Here is a 17,136-nt window from a genome sequence, read left to right on the forward strand (position 1 = left end):
CATGAGCAAGAACCTTTGAGTCCTCTCCCTCAGTCCCTGAGCCAATCTGAAACACTCTTGTCTGTCGACCAGTGCACTCCGCACCTTCAGCGGAAATGATTGCATGGAAGCTACTTAATTGGTCCAATCAGTGCTTGAGTGCTAAATGTGTAGGTATCCAGTAAATGCTTAGGTATCCAGCTTAGCACCTCCAGACATGTTTAAATTATGGTAATCAGCAATTTAATCCCAAACTTGTGGGCGTAAACCAGCATTTTAAAAAGGTGAGTCTTCTTAGCCAGTATCCACTTAGCACCTGTTTTCACCCTCCCTCCCAAAGTAACCCACAGAAACTTTAAAATTCAATTCACACTGAGCCAAAATGTATCACAATGCACACAAGAAAGTTTGGGAGGTAGAAGACCTGTAATGGTAATAAGACAAAGTTCTAAATGGCTGCCACACAATAACCAGCCACATGTTTCTCTTTTTGGGTTATCCCTTGCTAGAATGAGCTCTGTGTTCTTGATATGCTTTTGTCCTTGTTGCTAGGCATTTTCTCCTTACAGTGCAAAATAGCTGCTATTTTTAGTCAGGAAAAGCTCAGAGATAATCAGTGTACAACATTTCTTCAAAAAGAGATCTTTGCAAACCAGAAAACAATTTAGAAATGAGAACATAAATAATTTAAGGTTTATTACTTATGTTATTATATTAATCATATTACTTCTGTTTGTATTAAAATAATTAAGGCCAGGTTTTTACGGACTCTCCCGCCCAGAGGGATATTACGGCCTCGCCGAAGTGAATGGAGATTTAAATGACTCACCGCATCCGCCGGGGGGAGGCACACCGTGGCGGGGCTGTAAAATCCTGACCTAACTGTATTAGATCAGAAATACTTTTTCAACCCAATTATTTACTTATTTTCAATTTGTACAAATATGTTTTATCATGCAGTAAACATGACATGCATGTTATCGGGAATACTGAACAAGTAATTGGAACCATATATTCCAATAATTTTATTGCCGATCATGCTTACCTAAATTTTAAGTCCTACATCCTTCCAACATTGATGATACTGTGGCAAAATGTTTCCTATAGCAACCATTTTGGTTAGGCTGGGTGGAATCCTTTTTTTGTGTAAGCCTTTAGAGTGAAAACAATTTTGTGAAATGCATCTTTTGACAATTATTTATAAACTTATTTTTCATACTTGTCAAGTCTAATGTACTTTAATCCCCAATCATTCTAAATTGTTCCTCCAAGGATATGATGGTCAATAATTGTCTGGCCTAAGCTCGATTTCCTGGCACTATGCACACATGTGTTATTGGTTAACTGTATCACAGTTGACATCAATCTATCAGGATGGTTAATGAGGGCATATCTTTATAGAACGGGGGAATTTTCTTAGGTATCCATTGATTTGCAATATATTTAAATAGAAATAGCTGATGGATCATTAAGACATTTTAGTTCTGGTTTGCTGGTTTATTGGTTGATCTGTAGCCAGCACTTTAACAGATTGCAGGTACTACTCTGTTAGACATCAACATTAGTGTTCTTGTCATTAATGATGTTTAATAATTAATGACCTATATGTAATTTCTAATCAATACAAAAGCGTTCAGCAGATGTACCTTCATATTTCTTTATCACAGGCTGTGGAAAAAAGGACAAATCTAGCTTGTTACTGTCAGAACTACAGAGATGGATTGCAAATTTCATCCTTTGCTCTCTGCAACAATCACCATATATAACAGTGGCACTGCATCACTGTGCCCCCCAGAGAGGCGTGACTGGAACAGTCTTCTCTGCACACTGCCCATCAAACCCATATCCCGGAAATGTTCCCCAGCTGGAAATTATGCCAACTTTCATAGAGGCATAGAGGTCTACAGCATAGAAAAAGGCCCTTTGGCCCATCGAGTCTGCACCAGCCAAACAAGTATCTAACTATTCTAATCCCATTTTCCAGCACTAGGCCCATAGCCTTGTGTGCCATGGCATCGCAAGTGCACATCCAAATACTTCTTAAATGTTATGAGGGTTTCTGCCTCTACCACCCTTTCAGGCAGTGAGTTCCAGATTCCCACCACCCTCTGGGTGAAATAATTCTTCCTCACATCCCCTCTAAACCTCCTGCCCCTTACCTTAAATCTATGCCTCCTGGTTATTGATCCCTCCACCAAGGGAAAAGTTCCTTCCTGTCTACCCTATCTATGCCCCTCATAATTTTATACACCTCAATCGTGTCCCCCCTCAATCTCCTCTGCTCCAGGGAAAATAACCCCAGTCTATCCAATCTCTCCTCATAACTAAAATTCTCCAACCCAGGCAACATCCTGGTAAATCTCCTCTGTACTCTCCCTATTGCAATCACATCCTTCCTATAATGCGGATTCCAGAACTGCACGCAATACACTAGCTGTGGCCTAACTAGCATTTTGTACAATTGGTAAGAAGGTGCCAAGAAGGTGAACACAGCAGGACAGTTTGTTGTGCAGTGTCATGACACAGAATGATAATGAGCAGGTTTCTTGCTCACCAAATAGTGAGGCTCTGGTAAATTTAATCTCCACCAGGATTTTCCAAAAAAAGGTCACAATTATAACACTGTAATGTCAGACAGGTTTTGGAGCAAGTTTGGTATCTCTACACAGTATAATATGTGGTACAGTCAACAAATTACAAGTCAACAAATACTGCAGCTTTCACAGCACCAAGCATTCTGGACAAATGATTCAAACAAATCTACCAAATAATATTTAAAGAGATTGACATTATTGTGACGGAAGTAGTTACTATCAATTTCAGAGTTTTGTGTGTTTAGATTTTATTTTACAGCCATGCACGTAGGTTTTCTCAATGTTTGGGGGATTTGTGCATCTTTGGCTCTACTAAAACATGTTGGATTAAATTTTAATTTGAGAGGGAGGCAGCCATGGCCTTTACCAACCCTGCAAGGCTTGTGCCTGTGTTTACAGTTGCCGTGGTTATCTGTAAAATAATGACAAAGATATTTATTGCAGTAAACAGAGCATCAGAAATATGAATTGATATTGTTTAATGACTAAGGGAAGACCAATCATGGAATGTGTGGTGAAATAATTGGCAAATAAAAACTCTCCCGAGTCGTCTTATCTGTGATGGTTTTTGTCACCTTTATTCCTGTGTCTGCCTCTAACACTGCATGATCAGCCTGCACTTAGTGATAGTGAATTCTGAAGTTCCGCATTACAGACAGTTTAATCATACTATAAAACATAATCCACTGATGTTTAATTGAATCTGTGAAATTCTAGCATTCCGACATTCTGACTAAAGCAGAGAATAAAGTAATGCTTTCTGCCAGTAATTGATAAACATTCAGCTGCATCATCAAGCTAACCGTGCATCTGTTACTTCTGTTCATAATCGCAATCACCGTGTTGCCAGGCAGCCAAGCACTGGCTTCAATGCCCAACAGACACCAATTATGCAAATAATGCCAGGGACAAGATTATTCATATTCAGCTGTTGATGCTTCAGTCACATCTGCTCATCGATTTTGCAAATTTATGCTGATTCAGTAATAGCCTCTCCAGTCATTAGTACGCCTGCAATCCTATCCATCTGATGCTCTCTCCTTCTCAACTCCTGTCACTTTCTCTTATGGAATAAGGAAACCTCTGATGATTAAAACAGCAATTGCATAGTGTGAATAAATATATGATCCAGACATTTAAGGTTTTATAAATAAAAGACATTTTTTTTCCTCCGACATCAACTTTAGCCTGACAAAACAATACCTTTAGCCCTGATTTTAAGCCAGGGCAGGAATTGGTCAGGCAGATGGGGGGTAAGGCAAGTGGTAAAGCGTCCTGACCTTGGCATGTGAGCCCCAGGAGATTTTCCATCCTGGCCCTTATTCGTATGCCCTCAGTCAGTTTCCCACTCGAGAACCTACAGGAAGAGGCTACCGTGCAGCAGCAAAAGGCTGCCATCGTGTGCTAGAGAAATGATCCCTTGCATTCAGGTACATCATGAGGAGGGGATTTCGGGAGGGCCTCATGATTGAGGTGGAGGAGTTGGGTCAAGGGAGGCCTGAACTTGCCTCATGGACCTTGAAAGAGATTGCCTGTGTTGTGTTTTTCTTCTCCTTGTGCTTACTTAGTGGATAAACATCAAGGCACTAGCCACACATAAGGGATCAGTTAACACAAAAATACATAGGTTCACTTATTAAGGATCTGAAAGTTGGTAGCAGTATTACACAGCTGGAGAACTTATACACCTCTCTGAGTTGGTAGCTTCCTCAGAACAAACTGAAATTAAATCTGAATCACATGATACATTGCATAATTTCCTTCTAGTAATGTATACAGAAAACACAACCACATCTACTTAAAGGTTTACCACAACAGTCTGCTTCTGGTCCCACAATTTCGTAAAAGTTAAATAGACATACTTTTTTGAGCCTCCTCTGGTTCCAACTCCTCTAGCCACTAGAAAGGTCTGGTTGGAAAAGAACAATCATCTTTCCACTCAGGCAAGGAGCTGAAAAAGCATAGGTGAGCACTGATTAAGTCATCAGAGTCCAATCTGCATACTTAAAGTAGTTTCTGCTGTGCCATGCCAAACATTCCCACACCGTGAAAATAACGGGCACTTCTCACCTCAGAGACAGAGTGAACCTTCAGGAATGTTGGTTCTGTTGACGCTTTGAGATATGGGGTTTGATTTTACGTGCCCCCGCCAGGCATGTTTTCGGCGGGTGAGGCATTTAAAATAGGCCGGGTGCCCAGCCCATGTCCTTCCCGGTCACCCCCAGGATCACCCTGTAAGACAGTTGGTGGGCAGGTGCCAAAATCGGCAACTCACCGACCAAATATAAGGAAATAATAAAGGGTCAACTGAGCTTTTTGACAAGCCAGTTCACCCTGGTAACACGTTGCCCACACGATAATACTGGTCCAGTGCCTAATAACCTCACTTTTGGGCTTACATATAAAAAATGGCCTTGGGTGAGGCACTAAGCAGTTACCACCACCTGTGGAATTGTACCCCAAGTTGGTGATTATCTAGTAGAAAATGGGATTTAAGGGTTATAAACTGAGATTAAAGCCTTGATGGTTAAATAATTATGGACTACCCATGGTATGTTTTCAGTACCTATCAAGAATATGTGGAGTAAGCTCATTTCTCTAGCTATTTGGAAGTTTTATTTGGTATTAGTTGTCTTTTTTATGAATTTTGAATTGAGCTTAAGGTAATAACAGTGTAAACAGTACATTGGAGAGAATTAACTCAATGGATCAAATGGCCTTTTCTCATTGCTTATGCTCTTGTCACTTCAGGAGAAGAAGGTAAAAAAGAGGAGGAAATTGGAAGGGTATGAAAAATATCAAAAATACTAAGGCCCAGAAATTCAGCTGTTTTGCACCCAGTATGACAGCCATGAAAGCATAGGTTTGTAAAAAGTGGAAACATGAGGTTCTCCATATCAGTGAAGAAAGAAAGATTGGTGTTGTTTTGGACAGGGGAGAAATTGTGGAATGGTTCCCCTTTTATGTTACCTTGCGACTGCCTGAAGATAGACGTGTTCTTAAAAAAAACAAAAAAGTGTTTTAACACCTTGAGTGCCATGACTGTTAAGAATAGACAAATGACAGATTTTCTCATAAGTTTTTTTTAAAAAGAAGGATAAATGTTTATTATTCAACACCCAGAATGTATTTGCAACTACACCTACTCAAACACTTATACAGATATATATACATATAATACACAGAAGAAAAGATAGTGATTATAAATGAGGTAGCATGCACTTATTGTCTTAAAAGTCCAAAAATTCACTTTCACACTTGCTTCTCTTGAGATGAAGTCTTGAAACATTGCAGCCCATGATTCCCTTTCGGTCTACTGAAGGTTGATTTGCGGTGGTTTACTGCTTAAAGGAGCAGGTTTCTCTTGCCTCGCTCCAGTCAAGGTGCAGTCAAACTCCTGCAGCGGGGAGGCAATGGCGTAGTGGTACTGTCACTGGACTAGTGATCCAGTGTTACAACCAGTCCCCAGGCAAGGTTCCCCCAATTTGTTATGATCCAGGTGAGGTACCCCAAATTGTTATGCCCCCGTGTGAGGAGGGATGAACTGGCTCCATTTTTTTGTTGAAGCTCCTTGGTTGGTCACAACAAGGTTAATTTAAAAAGGATCCCTTCCCTTGTGGATGCCTTTTCCCAGTCCAAACGTATTTATGTTTTAAAAGGAGCCAGTTTAACCAGGCTTACTTGAGTTAAAGAAAGAATGAGTATATTAGTTGCTAAACACGAAAAAAAATATAAAACGCAACACACATACAGATAGATTAGAAATGAGAGATTGAGTCCAAAAATAAAAGTTAAAAAGATATACAAATCAGCCCTTTGGCTTGTTCATGAGGAGAAGATGATAAGATGTTGTGGCTGTTAAGTTGGGGTGATTCCGGTCATGCTGACTTTGGCAGTTGAGCAATTGGTTTGGAGATTCTTGGTTCTGCAGGTTAGCTGAAATGAATAGCCTGTTTCCTTTTTGACTGTGGCTTTTCTGACTTGGGACTTGCTTTTAGCTATCAGAGAGAGAGACTTTTTTACCTGCAAGCACAGGGTTGCTCAGTTGGTGTTCTTCAGCTGTGACCATCACAGTACACACACGAGAACAGAACACCAGACCAGCACACAGAACTAGGGTTGCAGTTGGCTTTTTAAAATCCCTTTCCTTGTGTATTCCTGGAAGGGAAAAAACAAACATGTCTTTTGCCTAGTTCTGTTTTCTTTTCATCTCAGCTCATGTTCACAGTCTGGGATATAACTCAACAGGAAGTGGTTTCGGCTGAAGTGGTAATCATTTTCCATTATCTTTGCAGCCACAGGAGATTACAGTTCTGTTTGCATTGTATCTTTTCCTTTGAAGTGCCTCTGTCTGAAATAGGTTGTGTCACACCTTTTACGTGAGACATTCCATTCTCTCTCAATTAGATGGTCAACTAATCCACATAGGGATGTTCCAGCCAGTGGCTACCTTACGGTTAAAGCCAGCTTTTGCTTGTATGTCCTTTTTAAAAAAACACATATCTTAGTTAAACGTTCAATATGCCCATAAGTAACCCCGGGGGGTAATTCTGGGGACCCAGGTTCAAATCCCACCAGGTGGTGAAATTTGAATTCAATAAAACTCTGGAATTAACAGCCTAATGATGATAATGAAACTATTGTTGTAAAAACCCATCTGGTTCACTAATGTCTTTTAAGGAAGGAAATCTGCCGTCCTTACCTGGTCTGGCCTACATGTGACCCCAGACCCACAGCAATGTGGTTGACTCTAAATGTCATCTGAAATGGCCTAACAAGCCACTCAGTTGTATCAATCCACTAAAAAATCTCAAAGGAATGAAACTGGATGGACCACCTGGCATTGACCTAGGCACCGGAAACGACAACGGCAAACTCAGCCCTATTCACCCTGTAAAGTCCTCCTTACTAACATTGGGGGCTAGTTTCAAATTTGGGAGAGCTGTCTCATTGTCTAGTCAAGCAACAGCCTGACATAATCGTACTCCTGGAAACATGCCTTACAATGTCCCAGGAGCTACCATCGCCATCTCTGTATATACCCTGTCCCACTAGCAAGTCAGACCCAGCAGTGGTATACAGTCAGGAGGGAGTTATCATGGGAGTCCTCCGCATTGGCTCAGGGCCCCATGAAGTCTCATGACATCAGGTCAAACATGGGCAAGGAAACTTCCTGCTGATTACCATGTACTGCCCTCCCAGCTGATGAATCAGTGCTCCTCCATGTTGAACACCACTTTCAGGAAGCACTGAGGGTGGCAAGGGTGTAGAATATACTTTGGGTGTGGAATTTCAATGTCCATCACCAAGAGTGGCTCGGTAGCACCACTACTGACCAAGCTGGCTGAGTCCTAAAGGACATAGTTACTAGACTGGGTCTGCAGCAGGTTGTGAGAGAACCAAAGAGAGGGAAAAACATACTTGACCTCATCCTCACCAACCTGCCTGCTACAAATGCATCTTGTCCATGACAATATTGGTAGGAGTGACCACTGCACAGTCCTTGTGGAGACTAAGTTCCATCTTCACATTGAGGATACCCTCCACCGTGTTGTGTGGCACTACCACTGTGCTAAATGGGATAGATTTTGAACAGATCTATCAACGCAAGACTGGGCATCTATGAGGCACTGTGGGCCATCAGCAGCAGCAGAATTGTACTCAACCACAATCTGTAACCTCATGACCTGGCATATCCTCCCTCTACCATTACCATCAAGCTGGGTGATCAACCCTGGTTCAATGAAGAATTCAGGAGGGCATGCCAGGAGCAGCACAAGGCATACCTATGAATGAGATGTTAACCTAGTTAAGCTACAATACAGCTACAATGGACTGCTTCCATGACAAACAGAATAAGCAGTAAATGATAGACAGAACTAAACGATTCCACAACCAATGGAACAGATCTAAGCTCTGCAGTCCTGCAACATCCAGTTGTGAATGGTGGTGGACAATTAAACAGCTCACTGGAGGAGGAGGGTCCACAAATGTACCCACCCTCAGTGATGAGGGAGCCCAACACATCAGTGTAAAAGATAAGGCTGATGCCAGAAGTGCCGAGTGGATGATCTATCTTGGCATCACAGATGCCAGTCTTCAGCCAATTCCATTCACTCCATGTGGGGTTACCATTGACCAGAAACTGAACTGGACTAGCCATATAAATAGTGCAGCTACAAGGGCAGGTCAGAGGCTAGGAATCCTGCAATGAGTAACTCACCTCCTGACCCCCCAAAGCCTGTCCACCATCTACAAGGCACAAGTCAGGAGCCACTTGCCTCGATGAGTACAGCTCTCACAACACTCAAGAAGCTTGACACCATCAAGGGCAAAGCAGCCCACTTGTTGGCACCACATCCACAAACATTCATCACCAACGCACAGTAGTGGCAGTGTGTACCATCAACAAGATGCACTGCAGAAACTCACCAAGCCTCCTTAGACAGCACCTTCTAAACCTACGACCACTACCATCTAGAAGGACAAGGGCAGCAGATAGATGGGAATACCACCATCTGGAAGTTCCCCTCCAAGTCACTCACCATCCTGACTTGGAAATATATCACTGTTCCTTCAGTGTCATTGGGTCAAAATCCTGGAACTCCCTACCTAACAGCACTATGGGTGTACCTACACCACATGGACTGCAGTGGTTCAAGAAGGCAGCTCACCACCACCTTCTCAAGGGCAACTAGGGATGGGCAATAAATGCTGGCCCAGCCAGCAGAGTACACATCCTGTGAATGAATTAAAAAAATCAAGGAACAGCTGAAGTCACTGGATACTGCAAAGGCTGTGAGACCTGACAACATTCCAGCAATAGTACTGAAGACTTGTGCTTCAGAACTTGCCACACCCTGAGCCAAGCTGTTCCAGTACAGCTGCAACACTGGTATCTACCCGGCTATATGCAAAATTGCCCAGGTATGTCCTGTACACAAAAGACATGACAAATCCAACCTGGCCAATTAATGCCCCATCAGTCTACTCTCATTCATCAGTAAAGTAATGGAAGGAGTCAACAACAATGCTATCAAATGGCATTTGCTTAGCTATAACCTGCTCGCTGACACTGAGTTTGGGTTCCGCCAGGGCCCTTCAGCTCCTGGCCTCGTTACAGCCTTGGTTCAAACATGGACTAAAGAGCTGAATTTCTGAGGTGAGGTGAGAGTGACTGGCCTTGACATCAAGGTCGCATTTGACTGGGTGTGGCATCAAGAAGCCCTAGCAAAACTGGAGTCAATGGGAATCGGGTGAAAACTCTCCACTGGTTGGAGTCATACTAGCACAAAGAAAGCTGTTTGTAGTTGTTAGAGGTCAATCATCTCAGTTCCAGGACTTCGCTGCAGGAGTTCCTCAGGGTAGTGTTCTCGGCCCAACCATCTTCAGCTTCTTCATCAATGACCTTCCTTCCATCATAAGGTCAGAAGTGGGGATATTCGCTGATGATTGCACAATGTTCAGCACCATTCGCAGCTCCTCAGATACTGAGGCAGTAAATGTCCAAATGCAATATCCAGGCTTGGGCTGACAAGTGGCAAGTAACTTTTGCGCCACACAAATGCCAGGCAATGGCCATCTCTAACAAGAAAGAATCTAACCATCACCCCTTGACATTCAATGGCATCACTATCACTGAATCCCCCACTATCAACATCCTGGCGGTTACCATTGCCCAGAAACTGATTGGACCAGCCCTACAAATACTGTGGCTGCAAGAGCAGGTCACAGGCTAGGAATCCTATGACGAGTAACTCACCTCCTGACTCCTCAAAGCCTGTCCACCATCTATAAGGCACAAGTCAGGAGTGTGATGGAATACTCCCCACTTGCCTAACCGGCAACACCCAGATCCCAAGAATGAATTTTAAAAATCTGAAAACCTGGTATGGTTCTTTTATACAGATAGATAAAAGCCAGTCTGAATTCTCTTCCTTCTGATGGATCCTGTTCCTTTACTGGGGTGGAATTTTCTTCTTATTTTAAATGTGCCTTATTAAATGTCCATCATCAGAAACCTGGCCTCTGTCATGTGACTATAGCATTTGTTTCTCATCGTCCTCACAAATGGTCTCTGAAGACATGATCACTGGCATACAATAGGGTCCAACTTTCACCCATTCACATCTCATTGTGATATTTGGGGTTATTTTCATACCAATTCTTTGGAGTTTCGCTCTGAAGTCAAGAATGCTGTACGTCTACTGGGAACCAGTTTCTGTAATTATCTGGATAAGAGCAGCCATTAATGCATAGGAGAGGTTTGTTATATTTTAATAACTTTGAATGAGATGGCCCAAAAGTTCATTTGCATTTTAATGTCACGTCCAGGCATGCTGGCTCCATCCAGGGACTTGTGTAGCTCCATGTATTTTGGCTGGAAAGAAAAGGTCACCTGACCTCTCATCTCTATTTTGTTTGAAAATTAATGTGTCCATTCTCCATAAATCCATGAGTCTATATTGTGTGAGCTTGACAGTGTGCTGTACCCAGATCCAAGAAAGGCTTTGGTCTGTTTGCATATGCAAATAAAAGGCATAATGTGAGGCCTCCACAGCAGGATTGGTTTGCCCTGAGAAAAACAACACCTGCAAGCAACAAGGTATGTATTTAAATATACTTACCCGAATGTGGAACCGGGAGGAGCAGCTGTCAGCCACTGATTCCAGCCCCCAAGCTCCACTGATTGCCAATCTTCCCCTCTCCGGTGGGCATTGAACAACACCACCACAACCTCCCCAAAACCAACCCCCCCTCCCACCACCCCGCCACCCACAATTCATGCAGCTACCTCCAACACGATGGATGTAGATACCTCACCTTGATTGCCAGGAATTCTCCCCCGATCACCACCATTACCTCCAACTTGATGGACACTGATACCCCCCAACTCTGAACCCTCCATCAATCCTCCCTGATGGGCCCAAAAATCTTCTTCGCCTGATCTCTACCCCTATATCTCAACCCGAACGTCTTTCCCCCCACTTCTCAGCCATTCACCCTCCTTACCTAAGTGTGACGCCACCAATGCTCTAATCCTTTATTCCACTTTGCCAGTAAGATCTCAGATGTTCTTGGCAACTCAGTGGACAAGAGGCCTGAGGCCCAATACTGTGTGTGCTGCAGGCGTCAGCATTCAAACATAGAGATTTTTCCCTGTAACCACCCTGCACCCCCTGCCCCCAACATGCAGGATATTGGCACATACAAATTTCTAGGCATAAAAGACAACTGTAAAGTAATGGCATTCCTGTGCACTACTGATATTCCTTTCCCATTTTTACAAAGGCACTACATTTTGTTTTCTTTCTGCAGGATGTAGCCAGAAGCAAAGATAAATAACTTTGAGTAATGTAATATAAGATGCTGTCAGCTGTCAAAGTCTGTTATCTGAAAGATTCTTCTGTTCTTAGGGAAGCCCAGGGTACCACCCTTTAACCAGAGGATGCCATGTGGGAATAATGCATGTCAGCACAAGGAGTGGGTGGACGTAAATGTGCTGTTGAGCAGGATTGAGAGGAACTGCAGCAATAATGAGCTGTGTGAGTAACAGACATGTCAGGTTAAGCTTGATATATATTTGAAACAAAAGGAAAAATAGAAGAAAAATGCTGGAAATCTGGAATAAATACAGTAAGCCTGTCAACATCTGAAAAAAGGTTCGACATATTCACAGAATCTTTCATCAGAACCCCAATTTAGCACATTAACCAGTGTTTAGCTGAGTGTCATTTTTAAAAGCGTGTGAGAATGCACTTTAAAAATCCAATATTAAAAGGAACTCTTTTCCTAGGTTCCCATTGTGGAAGATTGGTCCTAAACCCCAAAATACTGAGGTGTGGAAAGATTCCCTCAGTAAATTGGGTAAACTAATAGAGTATTCAGAAAGCCATTGATTATTCACAGAATCACAGTATTTTAACAGCACAGAAGGGGGCCATTCGGCCCATCGTGCCTGCACCAGCTGTCCAAATGAGCATTATGACCTAGGCCAGGATTTTTCACTGTTCAGGTGGGTGCATGCCCGACCTGCTCGAGTGTAAAAACGACGTGTGATGACGTCGGGTGAGCGTCCTGATGTTATCGCACACTCACGAGATATTTCGGTCAGCGGGCACACATGGGAGGCGGCAGTGCCCCCACCGACAATTTAAAGGCCTATTAAGGCCTTTAACAATCTAATTGAATTAAGTTTTTCACTACTTGTCCAACCTTATGATTGGCGGGCAGGCGAAAAAGCCAGGCGGTCTTTGCATTTTTTGCAAAACCTCATCCACAAGAGGGATGAGGTTTTGATCTGTCATTAAAAAAAAATTTTAAAAAATGTCATCCTAATTTCTAACCTGTCCCATTCATGTGACCGATGCAGTTGGTAAAGAGGAGTTATTTAAAAATCCCAGAGGGAAACTTTAAACAACTGTCATAACCTATAATTTTAAGTGTTATGTTTGAGATGCGACTCTAAATTCAGGAATCAGACCATTAGTTCTTGAGGTTTTACATTAAACTAATTGAAACATTTTATTAATTTACACAGGTTAAAAACATACTTTTGATCTTACAGAGCCACATGAGGGGACATTTTTTTTGCACCTTAGAATTATTTATTTTTTATTTTGAAAACTGTTCATCTCTCTGAGGCAGCAGAATCATCAAATGCAACAAGCTATGTGCTGGACACTTTTTTATCCTTGTTACAGTTACAGTTTTAGATCACCTTTCCTTTCAAAGGCATGAATGACAAGTGTCCTTTTTGCTTTGGAAGCTGCAGCTTTCCTGTTCTCCCTAGCTGTTCATAGAAATGCATACCTTAAGGTGCTAACAATTACCTAACTTGTATTAATTTGTTTCATGGCATAAAATGAACAGTAGTAATGTGGATATAGAATTGGCTCAGTAATAGGGAACAGAGGGTAATGGTCGATGGATATTTTTCAGGCTGGAGGAAGGTTTGTAGTGGAGTTTCCCAAAGGTCGGTATTGGAACCCTTGATTTTCCTGATATGTATAAATAATCTAGATCTTGGTGTGCAGGGGATAATTTCAAAGTTTGCAAATGATACAAAACTTGGAAACTGTGAGGAGGACAGTGTAGAACCTCAAAAGGACATAGACAAGTTGGTGGAGTGGGCAGATAGGTGGCAGATGAAGTACAATGTGGAGAAGTGTGAGGTGATGCATTTTGGTAGGAAGAACATGGAGAGACAATATAAAATAAAGGGTGCAATTCTTAAGGCGGTGCAGGAGCAGAGGGACCTGAGTGTATATGTGCATAGATCATTGAAGGTGGCAGGACAAGTGGAGAGGGCAGTTAATAAAGCATACAGTATCCTGGGCCTTATTAATAGAGGCGTAGAGTACAAGAGCATGGAGGTTATGATGAATTTATGTAAGACACTCATTAGACCTCACCTGGAGTATTATGTACAGTTCTGGGTGCTACATTATAGGAAGGATGTGAACACATTGGAGAGAGTGTGGAAGAGGTTTACAAGAATGGTCCCAGGGATGAGAAACTTCAGCTATGAGGATAGATTGGAAAGGTTGGGACTGCTCTGCTTGGGAGAGTAGAAGGCTAAGAGGAGATTTGATAGAGATGTTCAAATCGTGAGGGGGCTGACAGAGTAGATATAGGGAGAAGCTGTTCCTGCTAGTAAAAGGATCAATAATGGGAGGGCACAGATTTAAAATGATTTGCAAAAGAAGCAAATGTGATGAGAGAAAGAACTTTTTCACACAGCGAGTGGTTCGAGTGTGGAATTCACTGCCTGGAGACAGGTTCAATCGAGGCATTCAAGAGGGCATTAGATGATTATTTGAATAGAAAGAATGTTCAAGGATTACAGGGAAAAGGCAGGAGAATGGTACTACGTCATAATGCTCATTTAGAGAACTGGTGCAGAATCCATGGGCCGATTGGTCTCCTTCTGTGCGGTAACAACTCTGTGATTCTGTTTATTGAATTCAACACATATTTATACTTGGCAAAAATACCACACAGCTGGTTGTTAAGTTATAAAGCCCAAACAACAGCCACAGCTTGCTCTTGCTTAGCTCCTTTAACTCATAAAATATCCCACCAGTCTGCACAGAGGCAAAAGTAATCCAATACCGAGCAGATAGTAGAGAGGGATTAATGACTAATGGCATGACCAAATAGGTAGATTCTGAGGTTTTTTGGAGGGGAAGAGGATAACAAACTGGAAGCATTCAGGGAGACAACTGCAGAATCATTGAAGCATCTATGGCTGAAGGTGGAGCACACAGATGTAAAAGGAACCGGATTCGGAAGAGTAATGGAGTATGTGTACGAAGAGAAGGCTAAAGGAAGTTGTAAATGTAGGGGTAAATGAGGACAGAATTACTTGTTTGTTTGTTCGTTAGTTTCATTTTCTTTCAGAAGGTTGACTGCCATGGATCTCCACTGCTGTCTGTCCTGCGTTGCCCTTACACATTCTGCATATGTCAACCGCATTCAATCCATTATATCCATCATCCATTTTCTCCTCTGCTTCCCTCTACTACATTTTCTGTCAATTTTCCCTCCAATAACTGTCTCTGTCTACTGTCTGCTCTAATGATGTTACCAAAGTGTTGTATCTTTTTCCCTTTAATGTTATGTACTAATTTCCTCTTTTCTCCAGTCATTTGTAGCACTTCCTCATTAGCCTTTCTGTCTGTGCAGTGTATGTGGAACATCCTCCGATATGTCCGCATCTCCAATGCACTCAGCTTATCAATAGTCTCTTTGTTTGTTGTCCATAAGTCTCCGAGGCATATAACATAGCTGACAAAATGTAGGACCTCAGGATTCTTTTCCTAAGATTCAGGGTCAGTTTCTTTGATGTTAATACATCCTTCATTCTGACAAAGCTGGCCTTGGCTATCTCAATTTTCCTTCAGATCTCATAATCACATCTCTCATCGTTTGCAATAATCTGCCCAACGTGTGTGAACCTTTTCATTTGTTCCAGGATTTGTTCATTTACTTCAATTTTCACTTTCAGGGTTATGTCTCTTCTTATCACCAATCCTTGATCTTCTTCACATTCATTCTTAATCCATGTTCTTCACTTCTTGCTTTCACTTCATTTACAATTTCCTGTAGTGCCTCTTCTGATTGCAATCAGAGCAGTGTCAATTGCATATCTCAAGTTGTCGATGCTCAACATCCTAATGTTGCAACGTGGTGGATCTTCTGTGCCTCTGAAGATAGCTTCAGTGCACAGGTTGAACAATTTTGGAGACATAACACACTCCAGGTGCACTCCTCTTTTGGTGGGAAGCTTTCTGACAAGCTGCTATCAAGTCTCACCACTGCTGCTTGATTCCAGCACAGAATTATTAACTGTATTTATAAAAAGCAATGAAGCATAATCAATAATTACTCGGAGTATAATATATACAAGCATACATGCAATCAGAAAATCTGTATTGTATCAATTTGCTTCTGTTGGACTAACTTCTGATTGTTATCAACATTTTTAATATGGCATAGCAAATGTTCTCCGCCTCTCAAGCTCATTAATTTTCTAACCCTCCTTGGCTTTCTCAGGATTCTTATTTGGTTCATGCAGCCAGTTTTGGAAGGACTCACGCTTTTCCTACTTTTAACTACTTAGGTACCAAGACCATTACATTTTGACAATTCTTTGATGTAGAGGGGCCAGAAAAATTCAACAATATTTCATACATTTAATTAATCAACAATAGAACCACTCTTATGAACACACTGGTAAATATTTAGGCTGTCTCGTGAAAGATATAAACACTTTACCTATCTGCATCAAACGTGCAAGTCCTCACAATGCAACCAATCTGTGCTTTCAGATCAAAGGATCGATATTGCAGATTTATTCACTGTAACATACCAATTTCATCTTTTGATCAGACACGGTTTGATCTTTTCAATTAAATGAAACGAGCACTTCAAACCATGCAACAGTCCCCATGATTCCAAATTAAAATGTTTAGTTGATACATGGAAACAGGTTATAATGGAGTAAATTTCTCTTTTGTTGAGCAAAGCTCCTCTAGCATCTCTAATGTTGTCATGTAGATCTCCTACAGTGCATTTCATAAGTTCTCAGCAGAAGTCATTGATTAGACTACTTCACAACAGGAAAGCAAAAAGCACAGTTTGTTTAATATTGCTTTTGTTGGCTTGAGCAGGCTTATTTGAAAAACTTTTTCAGTTGAGCCCACACTAACATTTCCTTGTACCTGTTTTAGCCTTGAGATTCATGTCAAGGCATCTGAAATAAAATGCTTTTCTGAAAGGGATTTTTTATATCGTTAAAGCCCATCTACTACAGAAACTTGCGTGAGTTTTAAAGAGAGACTGAGATCATCATCTTGGCATGCAATTTTAGTTACAATTTCAAAAGGACAGCATGGAAGGAGTATTAAACCAGAGATGCCTTAAAAGAGAAATGAAACCTTGATTTCAAACCTGTCAGTTTTAATATATTCTATTTTGATTTAGCTCAAATGCAAAAATTGGCATGTGATTATTCTTTTCGCAGTAGTCGTGTATTTTTGACAGATTTCATGACCACATG

At 41.7% G+C, this 17,136-nt stretch overlaps 1 long non-coding RNA gene across 1 annotated transcript; it reads left to right on the forward strand.

Annotated features, from left to right (window-relative positions):
• The first annotated feature begins 11,999 nt into the window (after positions 1 to 11,999).
• LOC144685250 (uncharacterized) lies at positions 12,000 to 15,953 on the forward strand. Its single transcript, XR_013577681.1, has 2 exons — positions 12,000 to 12,118; positions 15,684 to 15,953. It is a non-coding gene; the product is annotated as an uncharacterized LOC144685250 (long non-coding RNA).
• Positions 15,954 to 17,136: the final 1,183 nt, after the last annotated feature.

The sequence above is a fragment of the Cetorhinus maximus genome, chromosome 10 (genome assembly GCF_964194155.1).
Source record: "Cetorhinus maximus chromosome 10, sCetMax3.hap1.1, whole genome shotgun sequence".
Classification (NCBI taxonomy): domain Eukaryota; kingdom Metazoa; phylum Chordata; class Chondrichthyes; order Lamniformes; family Cetorhinidae; genus Cetorhinus; species Cetorhinus maximus.